The sequence below is a fragment of the Lissotriton helveticus genome, chromosome 4_1 (genome assembly GCF_964261635.1).
Source record: "Lissotriton helveticus chromosome 4_1, aLisHel1.1, whole genome shotgun sequence".
In the NCBI taxonomy this organism is placed as follows: Eukaryota; Metazoa; Chordata; class Amphibia; order Caudata; family Salamandridae; genus Lissotriton; species Lissotriton helveticus.
The window spans coordinates 731,481,513-731,493,942 of NC_136063.1; positions in this window are offsets into that span (position 1 = coordinate 731,481,513).

Below are 12,430 nucleotides of genomic sequence, written 5' to 3' on the forward strand. Positions count from 1 at the left end.
TAACCATGCATGAGGTGGTATCAATACATTGTAGCCTTGGTGTTCAGCACCCTGATCTTCGATATGGTTGGTTACAGGCTTCTGAGCAAGATTATGGGACCTTGCACTCACTGTTTTACAAATTAGGCACTGATATACACACCTTCCTACAATAATGGTGAGAACAGACTATGGAAATGTCCCATGGGTATAAGGCACAGAAAAAGGATGAAGGCAGTCCACAGCTACCTCTGCCACCAGTAACCAAACTTTTATTATGACTAGGTAGAGGCTTGTGGCTATGCCCCACTACAGAGTAGAGTGTGTCAAAGACTTTGGCCAGGCCCTTGTTAGAGGCCACGGCAGACATCCAAACTACCATGGTCAACAATACATTATTGCTAAACAGAGTTTACTGCAGCTCCTGGCAGATATGTTTAATGGGTTTGCGAGCTTGGATTCGGTTCCAAGAATCTGAGTTTCAGATATCCCTAATAAGGGCTAAATGGATTCACACACCTACCCCAGAGCTCTTAAACAGCATGGCAGAATCTGTTTTTTATATTATTACACTTCATGATGCATTTTTTTGGAGACCCCCACCTATAAACCTGGGGATTAGGATTGACCCCTTTGCCCCTTATGTGGCCATTCATTTTTTTTTAGGATGCAGAGATAATGTTCATGTCCTCTAATGGTGACCAGGACAGATATGTTCCTGTTGCATACAGTGAAGCAGAGAGCTCAGGTTTGCAAACCTGTGTTTGAGTTTGATAACCCACTTTAAATTACAGAAGACTATGTTCCCTTATTTTATGGGATTCATTCATTTTTTTATTTTCTATTCAGGATAGCTTGAACTTGGATTCAAAAACAGTCCATGCAATGTTAAAGATATAGCTATAATTAACCCTAGGAAGCCTAACTGTGCCCTTTTTGTAAAATTCCTTTCTCAAAATTTACTGCATGAATTTACATTAAACAAAGCAAAGGCGGACTTCTGAATAAAGTTTTAATTTGATGGCAAGTTTGGTACAGTGTTTGCGGTAAGGGAGAAAAAATAGTTATGTGCAACTTATCTTTAAAAATGCAGTTTAGGAGAACACACCATAGTGTGAACTAAAAATCACCTGGGTGATGAATGTATATTTTACAGACAGACCAGTAGCAGGTTATTTTACAATATGTGTAACCTCTGCACATGACATCCTGTCAGTGTACTAGTGGATGAACCACACTACCAACACACTATGTGGTCGATTACGATTTGGGAAAAGAATCCGTACGACTATTCGTATTCATAGCCGTTTCCGTACGAATCGTACAAATCCATCCGAATCGCGTAGTACGATCCGTTGGTAAAAAATACGTCTGAATGTTTGCGAACCGTACAAAAAACAAGCGAAAATCCATACGATACTGACTCGGAGAGTGAACCGTACGATTCGTAAACATGCTGTACAACCCGACAAGTACGATCCAGACCGGGGACCGAGAACGCGATTCGTACGGTAAAACATTGTTGCGTATGAACTGCGATTTGTACAGAAAACATTGCGTATGAGTGAGCCACAAAATCAAATATGAAATGACCCCCCCTTAACGAAGCACACGCGAACCCCGTAAAAACATCATGTATGAGCGAGCCACAAAATCAAATACGAAACGATCCCCCGCTTAATGAAGCGCACGCGAACCCCGTAAAAACGTCGCATATGAGTGAGCCACAAAATCAAATACCAGACAAACCCCCTCCTGATTGAAGCGCACGCAAACCCCTTAAAAACATTACGGATGAGCGAGCCACAAAAGTAAATACGACACGAACTCACCCTAAACGAAGCACACCTGAACCCCTAAAAACAGCACAAGGAGGGTGCAAACGACTCGCACAACACCACAAAACATGTCTCCTGTGTACAAACCATTGGAAATGAATGTCCTGGCCAGATCCAAACAGGCAAACAGAGGGCCTACCTCAGACCCATCCCTTATAACACACACTGCCAAAAATTCAAACTAAGCCCCACCCACAAATGGACCAATAAAAAGGGCCCACATGCACAAACCATGATCCTTTGCAACATACCCATTTAGCTCGACAGACTGACAACACACCAACAACTGTACACATCCACCTTCACACATACACCCCAATTACATACAGACCCGCACACCCCCAATTCACATTCAGATCCACACACCCACATCCATACACACCTTCAACCCCCCAATCACATTCACCCCACACCATGTCCGCACAAAAGAATCCAAAGTTCACAAAGGAGGAGATGGACATCCTTGTAGATGAAGTCATCAGAGTCGAGCCACAGCTGTTTGGCGCATTGGTCAGACGGAACAGCATAGCTGACAAAACATGCCTGTGGGAAAGGATCGTCAATTGGGTGAATGTCGTTGCACCCATCAGACGCACCAGGAAGGATAGCCAGGACAGGTGGTACGATCTGCGGAGGATGGTGAAGCGCAAGATGGACGAGGATTACGCCCAGAGCCAGCACACTGGAGGTAGTGGTCCCCGCAGACCAGTACAGTACCATCCCTGGGAGGAGAAGGTCATGGCCCTGCTACCACCGGTGGGAGTACATGGCATTGAAGGAGTCATAGAGTCTGGTAGTATACAAACAACTCAAGTAACATGGGGGTAATTGCATCTACACTCCAAGTACAAAAAATGCCCGCACCAAGCGCCAAGCGCCCGCTGCCCATAACTTCAGGCAAAAACAACGCTAATGCCGCCAACATGTGTATGCCCCATTGACAAACCAAGGCCATGCTATGTCCCATGCTACAGGAAGTACAGACCCAAGAATGGACGTCTGGTATTCTGGGAGGGTGGCTGTCATAAAATGCATCGTGGTTTTTCCAAATAAGACCCAATTGCATGGGCGTCTGCAGGGGGGGCAAGGGTGGCTCTTGGCCCCCCCTTGATCGCCAGTGTGTCTGGTGTGGGTCAAGTCAGGGCCCGCCCTAGTCCAACATGCTTTTGAAATGGTGCCATTGTTTCAGGTGGCAGCACCCTCCATTGGATGGGAAGGTTGCAAGGGGGTTGCCGAGAATTGTCCAAGGCAGAGTGGAGGAGGGTGCAAGTCGGAGGGTGAGAAGGGTGCAAGGCAGGGTGCCAGAAGGGTGCAAGGCAGAGGGGATGAGGGTGCAAGGCAGAGGGGAGAAGAGTACAAGGGGGAGGGTGAGAAGGGTGCAAGGGGGAGGGCGGGGGAGCCCATGCCAAATTGCACTCATCCCATATGGCCCAGGTACACACCCATGCACCATGCTCAATGCACATGGAGTGGGAATGAACTGACAATATAGCTGTCACTGGGCCCTGGTGTAGCCAGCACAAGGCACTCCTGTGACCAGTGCAAACACAAACACCAGGACAACAAGGTCAGATATCTTGGACAGGAACTCACAACCACTGTCATGGCAGCATGCTCCATGGGGGGACAGCCACACCACGAGGGAGGCCCAGTTCCAAATCAGACACAAACTACCAGCACGGCCTGTCACACACACCCCTTACATAAACATATCCTCCTGGGACAGGCAATGGAGTGCCCCACTGTCACAATCGTCATGTAACACAACAAAACAAATACAGATCTGATGAAGCTATCAAGAAAAAATGCACGGTGCAGATTCACAAGGGGGATGGTGGGGGGTGGGTGGTGGGTGGTGGGTGGCCGTCACGGCACAGCAACACCTCCCAAAAGTGGCTGAGTGAAATCCTAAAGATTTCACTCAGTCACTTTCATGCACATGCTGCCTCAAAACCCTGTGCATGCTTGACGCAGGCGTAAGGATTGACACTGCATTGTGCAGATATGGCCCCACAGAGCATTCATGGTGCTGCATTGCGCCGGCGTCTCAACTCCAGTAATGTGCCACTCCTACGGCACAGATGCGTGACGTGGCTGTGCCATTTTTTCACCATGCTGATCCGCATTGTAAATGTATTGCATCCATCCTGGTATAGCTGTGGTGCACAATGACTGGCAAATCCCTGCTGATATGTATGGCTCTGCAAGTCATTGTTAATAGTCACTCACATGTCAATGACTCCTGAGCACAGAGTAATCTGACCCTACAACATACCCATCCACAAGTGAACATTGAAAACAATTCAAAGCATAGACAACTACCAGGTGGAACAGTGCCAATGGCAATGTTTTTTTTTTTTTGCAGAGTTTTATATAGCGCGAACTAGACCCGAACCAAATCAGGTATCAGAGCGCTTTACATATCACCAGTTACGTTACATGAGGACACACATTCATTTTAGGCAATGTATATGAAAAATGGATGTTGCATTGAATGGCATTAACATTGTCTGTCCCTCACACACACAGGGCAACGTGCGGAATCTCCCCCCAACAATGGGGAGAGGAATCACAGTCCCAGGCTACGCAGGACCCTCATCCCACCGACAGCGACGCCTCTCACCACTCCATGGATGACCCCAACCAACCTGGCACTTCTGGTGCCCAAACCCGTGCAACAGCAGGATCAGGAACATCTGCGCCAATCACCACACCCATTCCTGCCACATCCCAGCAGACAGCTCAGAGCCCTGGCCACTCTCAACAACTGAGCCAATCTGACACTGAGGGACAAGGTTCGCCGGGCACCCAGGAGGTGGCAGACAACACCACCACTGGCATCCCTCAGGGGTCCTGTCGACCCGATGTGCCCACAACGGCAGGCCAGGCTCGTGTGGGCAGGGGTGGTGGGAGTGACACAAGGCGGTGGCGAGAACCTGACCAGCCAGCTGCAGGGCCCGGTATGTCTGAATTGCGCAACATCATGGAGGCATACCGGCAGGACACCAGGGAGTTCAGCCAGGTAGTGGGGTCCCTCACCGAAATCAAAAACATGCAGGCCGAGCAACTCGCCAGTCAACAACAACACCAAGGATGGATGGAGGCAGTACTGGCTGAGCTCCTGGCGGTGCAAAAGGACATAAGCCATTCACTCCGTCGGATTGCTGACAACATGGAGCACCCTCCCTGTGTCACCAGGCAAGAAACATCTAGGCGAAAAAAGCCAACAGGCACAGGGAGGGAGGCGGAGGAGGAATCCTCCGACGGAGCGTCCCATGCATCGTCAAGGCCTGCATATGGGTGTCCCCCAAGAAAGGTGGGTCGTCCACGGAAAAGGCAGTGAGTGGCAGTGGGCCATGCCCATCTCCCAGGTCACCTGGTCTGGCATCTTGCCTTTTTGTGCAACAGCATCACCTTATTGACTGTCCTACTCTCCCACATGGACTTGCTGGTTGCAGTCTGAACAATGATGCCAAGCACTGTGGTCTGGACTCTGTTGACTCAAACTGCAAGGCATCACATCTCCCTTTGTGAACTTTGGATTCTCAGCATTTTTGTACAGCACATAGCACTTATTCACGTTTCCCGCACAAGATAGATAAATAAACAAAACAAACACAAGTGAAATTGATGTTGCAATCTTTTTCCCTGAGTCAACAACATACGTGTGAGGATATGTCAAAGTATGCCAGAGTGTGGAACAACTCAAGCCATCCATACACTGGGATCTGAGTCCGGTCGAGGACACACATAGGTCACAATGTTTCATCAAATACATACATGGAGCACAATATTCACCAGTGATGGTTTCATTCTGCTGAGGGGGGGCTTGACATACTGCTCGGACAGACAGTTTTGGAAGAGTTTAATGAAGGTGTAGAGGTCATGGGTCATGTGGAGGTGCCCGGGGAGGGAGTACCAGGTCTGTTTGGTGAGGTGGGAGAACCATCTCCCGCATGCAGTTGTACTGTGGATGTGATGAATGGTGCCCAGGGCAAGGTTGGCTGGACGGAGTTGGGGCAATGGGGTGTTGGATGGGAGACCTCCATGTATGACTTTGGGGCTGGGGTTGTGGAGTGCCTCCAGAGTGTGGCTGGGGAGTATGAGGTGATCCTGCAGTTGACAGTGAGAATCTTGTAGGTATCTCTGGTGGACTGTCATGTGACTGTAGCAGGGGATGTTGAGGATGAGGTGTGCGGATGCACCCTGGAAGTCCTCCTGGAGTCTGGCTGTTGTTCCTGCATAGAGGGCGTTGCTGTAGTTGAGCCGGCTCGTGTCGTGGACCAGGGTGACTGTCTGTCTTGACTAGGAGTGGATCTATCTGAAGATCATTTGCAGCATGCGGAAGGACTTGCAGCATGAGGTAGAGATGGTGTTGAGTTGCATGGTTATTGTGAGCGAGGAGTGTACGATGAGCACCTGCTTGCATGTGTGGCCACTGTGTTTTTGTGCACTGTCCAGGCCGGTGTGACACAAGGAGTTGTCCCAGCCGTAAGGGGACATTCCTCAGATGATGAGCTCAGTCGTGTCCAAGTCCAGCCTTATGTGGCTGATGTTCATCCATTTGTCAACGCACCTCATGCCTTCTTGAAGGTTGGATCTGGGAGTGACTGGGTCTTTTGGTGAGGGTGAGGAGCAGCTGGGTGTTAACAGCAGAGGACATGATGATGAGGTCGTGTGCGCATGTGATGTTGGAGAGGGGGGTCATGGAGACAGTGTAGAATGTCACACTGGGAGATGAGGCCTGGGGCATGGGCCCGATGACCCCAGTGTAGTACATGTCGAAGGGGGGATGCGGACTCTCTGGCCCTTGCTGGGGAGGTACTTGGCAATTTCATCCTGGGACTTCCTCTGGATCCCAGTGTTGGAGATGTGTGATCTGACAGTGTGGTGGCACATGGTGTAGAATGCCGTTGAGAGGTCGATGGGGTGAGGGTGGTGCTCTCACCATTGTTGTGCAGGGTCCAAGGTGTTGTTGGTGGTGGCAATGAGGGCTGTTGCAGTGGGGTGATTACTGTGGAAGATGGTCTGGTGCGGGTTGCCTGGAGATGTTTGCTTGGAGGGAGATGGCCAGTTGCTCGTTCACTGTCTTCTTGATGATGATTGCCGGGAAGGCAAGTAGGGTGATGTTCCAGGACATCCTGCGGTACTGCCGTTCATTGTCAAAGAAGGGCCTGGGTTTCTGCATGCCTCCAGCTCCCATGGAAAGTGGCAAACTCAAAGGAGGCATTCATGCCATGCCGGAGGTGGGCTTCAAGGATCGTGTATGCTGTGATTGAGATGTTGTGTGGGAAGGGTCCTGATGGAGAGCCAGAGTGGATGGTGTACATGAGCTGGGTGGTGTCTTTGCTGCTGACGGGAGTCCAGGACCTGAGGGGGGTATGCCCTGTGCAAAATAGCGCTGTCTGCATCTGAGAGGCGTGGCTGTTGTGTACGCCCATGAGCTTGGAGTGGTAGTAAGTTGCAAGGGATTCCCTTTGCCTTTCAAGGGTGGGATGTCTTTTGGATGGAGAGCTGGGGTTAGAAAGTTCTCTCACAATGCCAATGAGGTCATTCATGTTGTGTGTGTTGGTGCCTAGGCCATACCTGAAGGTTGTCCTCTTGTCCATACTGATGATATGGTCTGTGTGTTGTGGATTTGAGGGCTGAAAGGTAACTGATGGTTATTTCTTTTACAAGGTTTGCACATGAGTCCGTCTAGACCTGTATGAGCCCAGTAGGTCGGCCTTCTCCATGGTGGCTTAACTGTTGTTGTGCTTTACAGGAAAGTCCACTAATGTGGCAAGAGTGTTGGATCAGTCGTTGATCCGGTGTGTGTGGTTGCAGGGTATGGCGGTGTCGTTGGTTGGAGTGTCCTATGTGAGGGTGCCACACAGCTCGTTTGTGTTGACTCAGGTAAAGCTTTTTTGGTGGATCTGTAGCAGAGTGTGGTGCAGTGTGTTGTTTTTTGGACAACTGGATGTAAATGTTGATGTACCAATGCAGGATGGTGGTGTGGTTGTCCTCCAGCCAGGATTTGCTGTCCCCCTGACCCATGTAGTCTGTGTAGGTGAGGGCCGCCGTGCTGATGTAGTTGTCCAATGTCTGAGGACCTATCAGTAAAGCCGTTTCCCAGCTCTGTGGTCTCAGATTTAGCCACAATTTCATAGGAAGCCTCTCCGCTCGAATTCCAGATGTGTAAATCCGATTCCCCTACTGACCCCTTGCCCGCCAAGCAATACAACATCCTTGCTAAGATTCCCAATCCCCATTCAAATGCCATCTGGAACCTTTCCCTCAGATTGGGCTCTAATCTGGAAGCGTGGATACACGCGTTCCTCCTGCCCATCTTAAGGAAAGCCAACGCAGATCCTGAATCTCCTTGCAATCATAGACCTAACTCTCTTTTACCAGCTTCGGCAAAGATTTCAGTGAACATTTTCTGCCAGCAACTGATAGCCTTTGTTGAAGATAATAGCCTTCTTCACAACTCTTAATCCAGCTTCCATACCGGCTATAGTACAGAGTCGGCCCTCATTGAAATGGCAGACTCTATACGCTGGGCGGTCGACGAAGGTTCCAAGGCGGTGTTGGTGCTGTCAGACTTGTCTACAGCATTTGACACCGTCGACCATCCCATTCTTCTGAACCGCCTTAAGACCGTAGATGTGGGGGGTTCAGGGCTGAACTGGATATTGTCCTTACTATCTGACCGCACACAGCAGGTCCGGATCTATCCATTTATCTCCCCAGTCAAACCACTGAAGTGGGGCGTGACACAGGGCTCTGCTCTGAGCCCTCTGACTTTTAATATTTACTTAACCCTGCTGGCTGAATCTATTGCCATATCTGTAGTCAAAATCATATCATATGCTGATGATCTTCAGCTTCTAATCACCCTAAATGCTGTGTGTGCGGCAAATTTTGACCCACTCGAAAATTGTCTCAAGATTATTGCGGCCTGGATGGATCACAATTTCTAGAAACATAATTCAGATAACACCTAGATCCTATTTTTTTAACCAACCTTCTCCCCTCTCTTCCAATCTGTGGTGGCCAGAGGAACTGGCCATTGCTCCGGCACACAAGGACTCGGTCAGGAATCTTGGAGTTAGATGGGACAATCAGCTATCCCTTGCCACACAGGTACAAGAGGCGTGTGCCGCTTGTTTTGGCAAGAGTTAAATCATCAAGAGATTTATTAACTATCTGCACAATGTAACCCGGAAAACGGTGGTACACGCAATGATCACCTCCCATTTAGACTACAAAAAAGGCTCATACATGGGTCTCACATTAGGCTTGCTCCGTATACTGCAGACGGTCCAAAGCGCTGCTGCCCGCCTGGTATGTGGAGTCTCACTTTGACAACATATCTCCCCGTATCTTAAACTACTCCATTGGCTGCCCATGGCTACACAAATAGATTTCAATGCGCTGACGCTCGCCTTCAGGGCAGGACAAAGCCGTGGTCCGGTCTACCTTAGGAGGAGACTCCATCACCATTGTCAATCACGATCTGTACGTTCCAATGACAAGCACTTACTCATTAGTCCTTGGTTTGCAAAACCTAGATCAGGAGGTGAAACCTTTCAGGTAGGAACCACCCAATGTTGGACTAAGTTACCTCTTCCGCTGCGTATGATTCTGTCTGAATGTGAGTCTCGCAAAGCCCTTAACACCTGGCTATTTAGCCTGCTTGATTAGTTGCTCCTCCGTATGCTGCCTCATTTTCGGCACACTACAGCGCTGGGACACCCCGTTGGGTTAGATGTGCGCGCAATAAATGACCATGAATATAATTGTAGATGGCTTAGCAGAATTGTGGGTGTAGGCCTGGAGATCTGTAGATGATAGTTAGACTGAGGGTGGTCAGGAGGTTGGTGTGAAACCTGAAGTGCGGATGTTTGACAATGCTGAGTGTGTCCTTGGTGTTGTATGTGACTCTGAGGGTGTACTTCAGAAAGAATTGTAATTCATCCTCCAGGATTGTTGGTGCGGTCCCTGCGGGTGATCTCGTATCCATCTGTGATGGCAATGTTGAAGTAGTGTGCTGAGGATGCGTTCAACCAGGTTACTGTGATGAAGGCGATGTGTGGGGCTGTTGTGTTGAGGAGGTAATAGAGTTCAATGGAGTGCAGGTGGATGGAGCGGGTGTGCAGTAGGAGGCACATGACCTGGTTGTACGGACATGGTCTGTTATGCAGGGCAGCGCGGTGTTGGCAGTAGGAGTTGCACACACAGCCTGCGAAGCTGTCATGGGTGCGCTTAGGGGTTGCCTGATAGCAGGTGGATGATTGTCTGGTGTTCACTGTTTTGAGGGTGGCTGGACCATGAGTCTGTTGTGTTACCTGTATCATGGAAGGACCAGAGGGTCTTGCACTGTGCACTTTGCAGGCGCTGACGGTCCTGCCTTTGGCACGGAGGTGGCGCAACAGTGGCACTAACAAGCTGCTGCCTGCATTAAGAATGAGTGGAGGGAGGCAGGAACATCTGGGAGGCGTGTGTGTTGCAGAATCAGGGCACTCAGTGGTGCGGTGCTGCAGGGGAGGCAGTAGCAGGAATGAGTGAACACATGACGGCGGAAGTGGTGAGACACCATGCAACAACTAGCACACAAAGACAAGGAGGTTTGAAAGGCACAATGTAACAGGTGTATTGAAAGGAAGGAGTGCCTGGTTACTCATGGCTCACTGAAAGAAAATGGATGAACAATCCCCAAATATGACGGCCACAGGATCAGGCACCAAAAGGCCAAGCTGCGCACAGAACACACAACGTCAGCAGGTGTTGCCTGCCTGTTGTGGGTAGCAAGCTGCAACAATACATACACAACCATATACTTCATGCACAATATGGATCATTAGCCATGATAAACTGCATGCATGTTGTCACAGTACACATACTCCCATATGCACAAACTTTGTAAATTATGCCATGAATGACGCATGCAAACAGGCAAGAGATCTGCGGGGACATTAATGAGGCACATTGTACTGTGGGGAACACATTTTCTACACAAATGGATCAAGTTCTTGTTGAGGCCATGCTGCTTCAGCCAATGTCCATGGCCAGTGCCATTGCTCTGAAGAAAATAACAGTCATGCAATGAGTTTACCTGTAATGCTGGTGAACCAATGTGCACACGACTGCCTGGGACTGTCGGTTCCTTGAATCCTCAGAAACGTGCGATGCTCAAAGTGGTCCATCTCCCGATAGCCCCTTGGTCTGAGTAGAAATGAAAGACTCAAAAGGCTGATCAGGCGAGGGAAGGAAAGGAAGGGAACAGCAGGGAGGGAGATCTGAAACAAAGGTAAACATGCATAAGGATTCAACACTTCTTGTCACTGAATCACAGAATACCTCAAGACCTATAATGTAACAGTTACACCTGTAAAGGAAAACAACAGCCACTTTATCCTATTTGGGATCACAGTAATGAAAATGATACTAGATCTGAGGATTGAACACGGACACATAAAAGTAAGCAGACTTTTGCAGCTAAATGAAGGGGGTATAACGCTCTGCAGGCTGCTTCAATGCAATTAGAGTCATGCGGTAATCAAGGAAATCACAGTGTATTAATAAGGCTCCAATAAACAGAAACTCTAATGCGCTGCAGTGCTACTCACACAAAGGCAACAATCCGTAGTCACCCCTGGGAATAAGTGAGGGTCAAGAAGGGAAATTACACATCACCTGCAAGAGCCTTAAGAAGCTCATCCAACGAGGAAGCGAATTAGGTAAACACAAGGAAGGCCCGCAAAAGCCAGTCATTGGCTCTTCCGACTGGGCTTTGAAATGCCTAACATAACAAGCTGCTGGGCCGGACCTCAACAGAGAGTAATGAGGAGCAATGGCACAAAACCACCCCTACCGTGACCAGGATATGCTGCACGCCACAAGAGAATCCTGGGATTAATGTCTCCCGACTGGTGCCACGGAAGCGTTTACATTTGCTACAGCACAACGTTGTGACGTCATCAGCGCAACATTCCTGGCATCATGGAAATAGAAAGTTAACATCAACTTACCGAGAAGGCTTGCAAAGCTGTGTTCTCCACCGGCCCTGAGGAAGTGACGTGACAGTGACATGACATAGTGGCACAAGGGGCAATGTATCCATATGAACAGACTCACAGGACATTTGACAGAACATGTGGGACATACGCTGGCCCACACCTTCACAAAATGGTTGATTGGAAATCAAACTGTACTGGCACACAAGATGAAGTGGATGAGCCAAACACATCCTGCTGCACACAGTGAGGCTGCAATTCCCCATAGAGCCTGTGGTTGTGATGTCCCACACAATGTCAACCCGTAGTATCCGCAATGTGTCAGGGATAAGGTTTACACACATTGATGCCTTCACCAGAGTCAAAACACCACAACTGATGACTGTCAAGATGGGTGACTGCCCTGTCATGGGAGTGGTGCGACATGTAATTTGATCCATGGTGATGAGACATCTATGGATGGTTCTACAACATGCACAGAAACAGTTACCACACATTCCCAAACCATACCAACCCCAAACAGCCTGTTTGGATCTCTTACCCGAACTGACATTTACACATGTCCGTGCATGGAACACTGAATCGGGCCACGTTGCAATCATCATGAGGAATAGC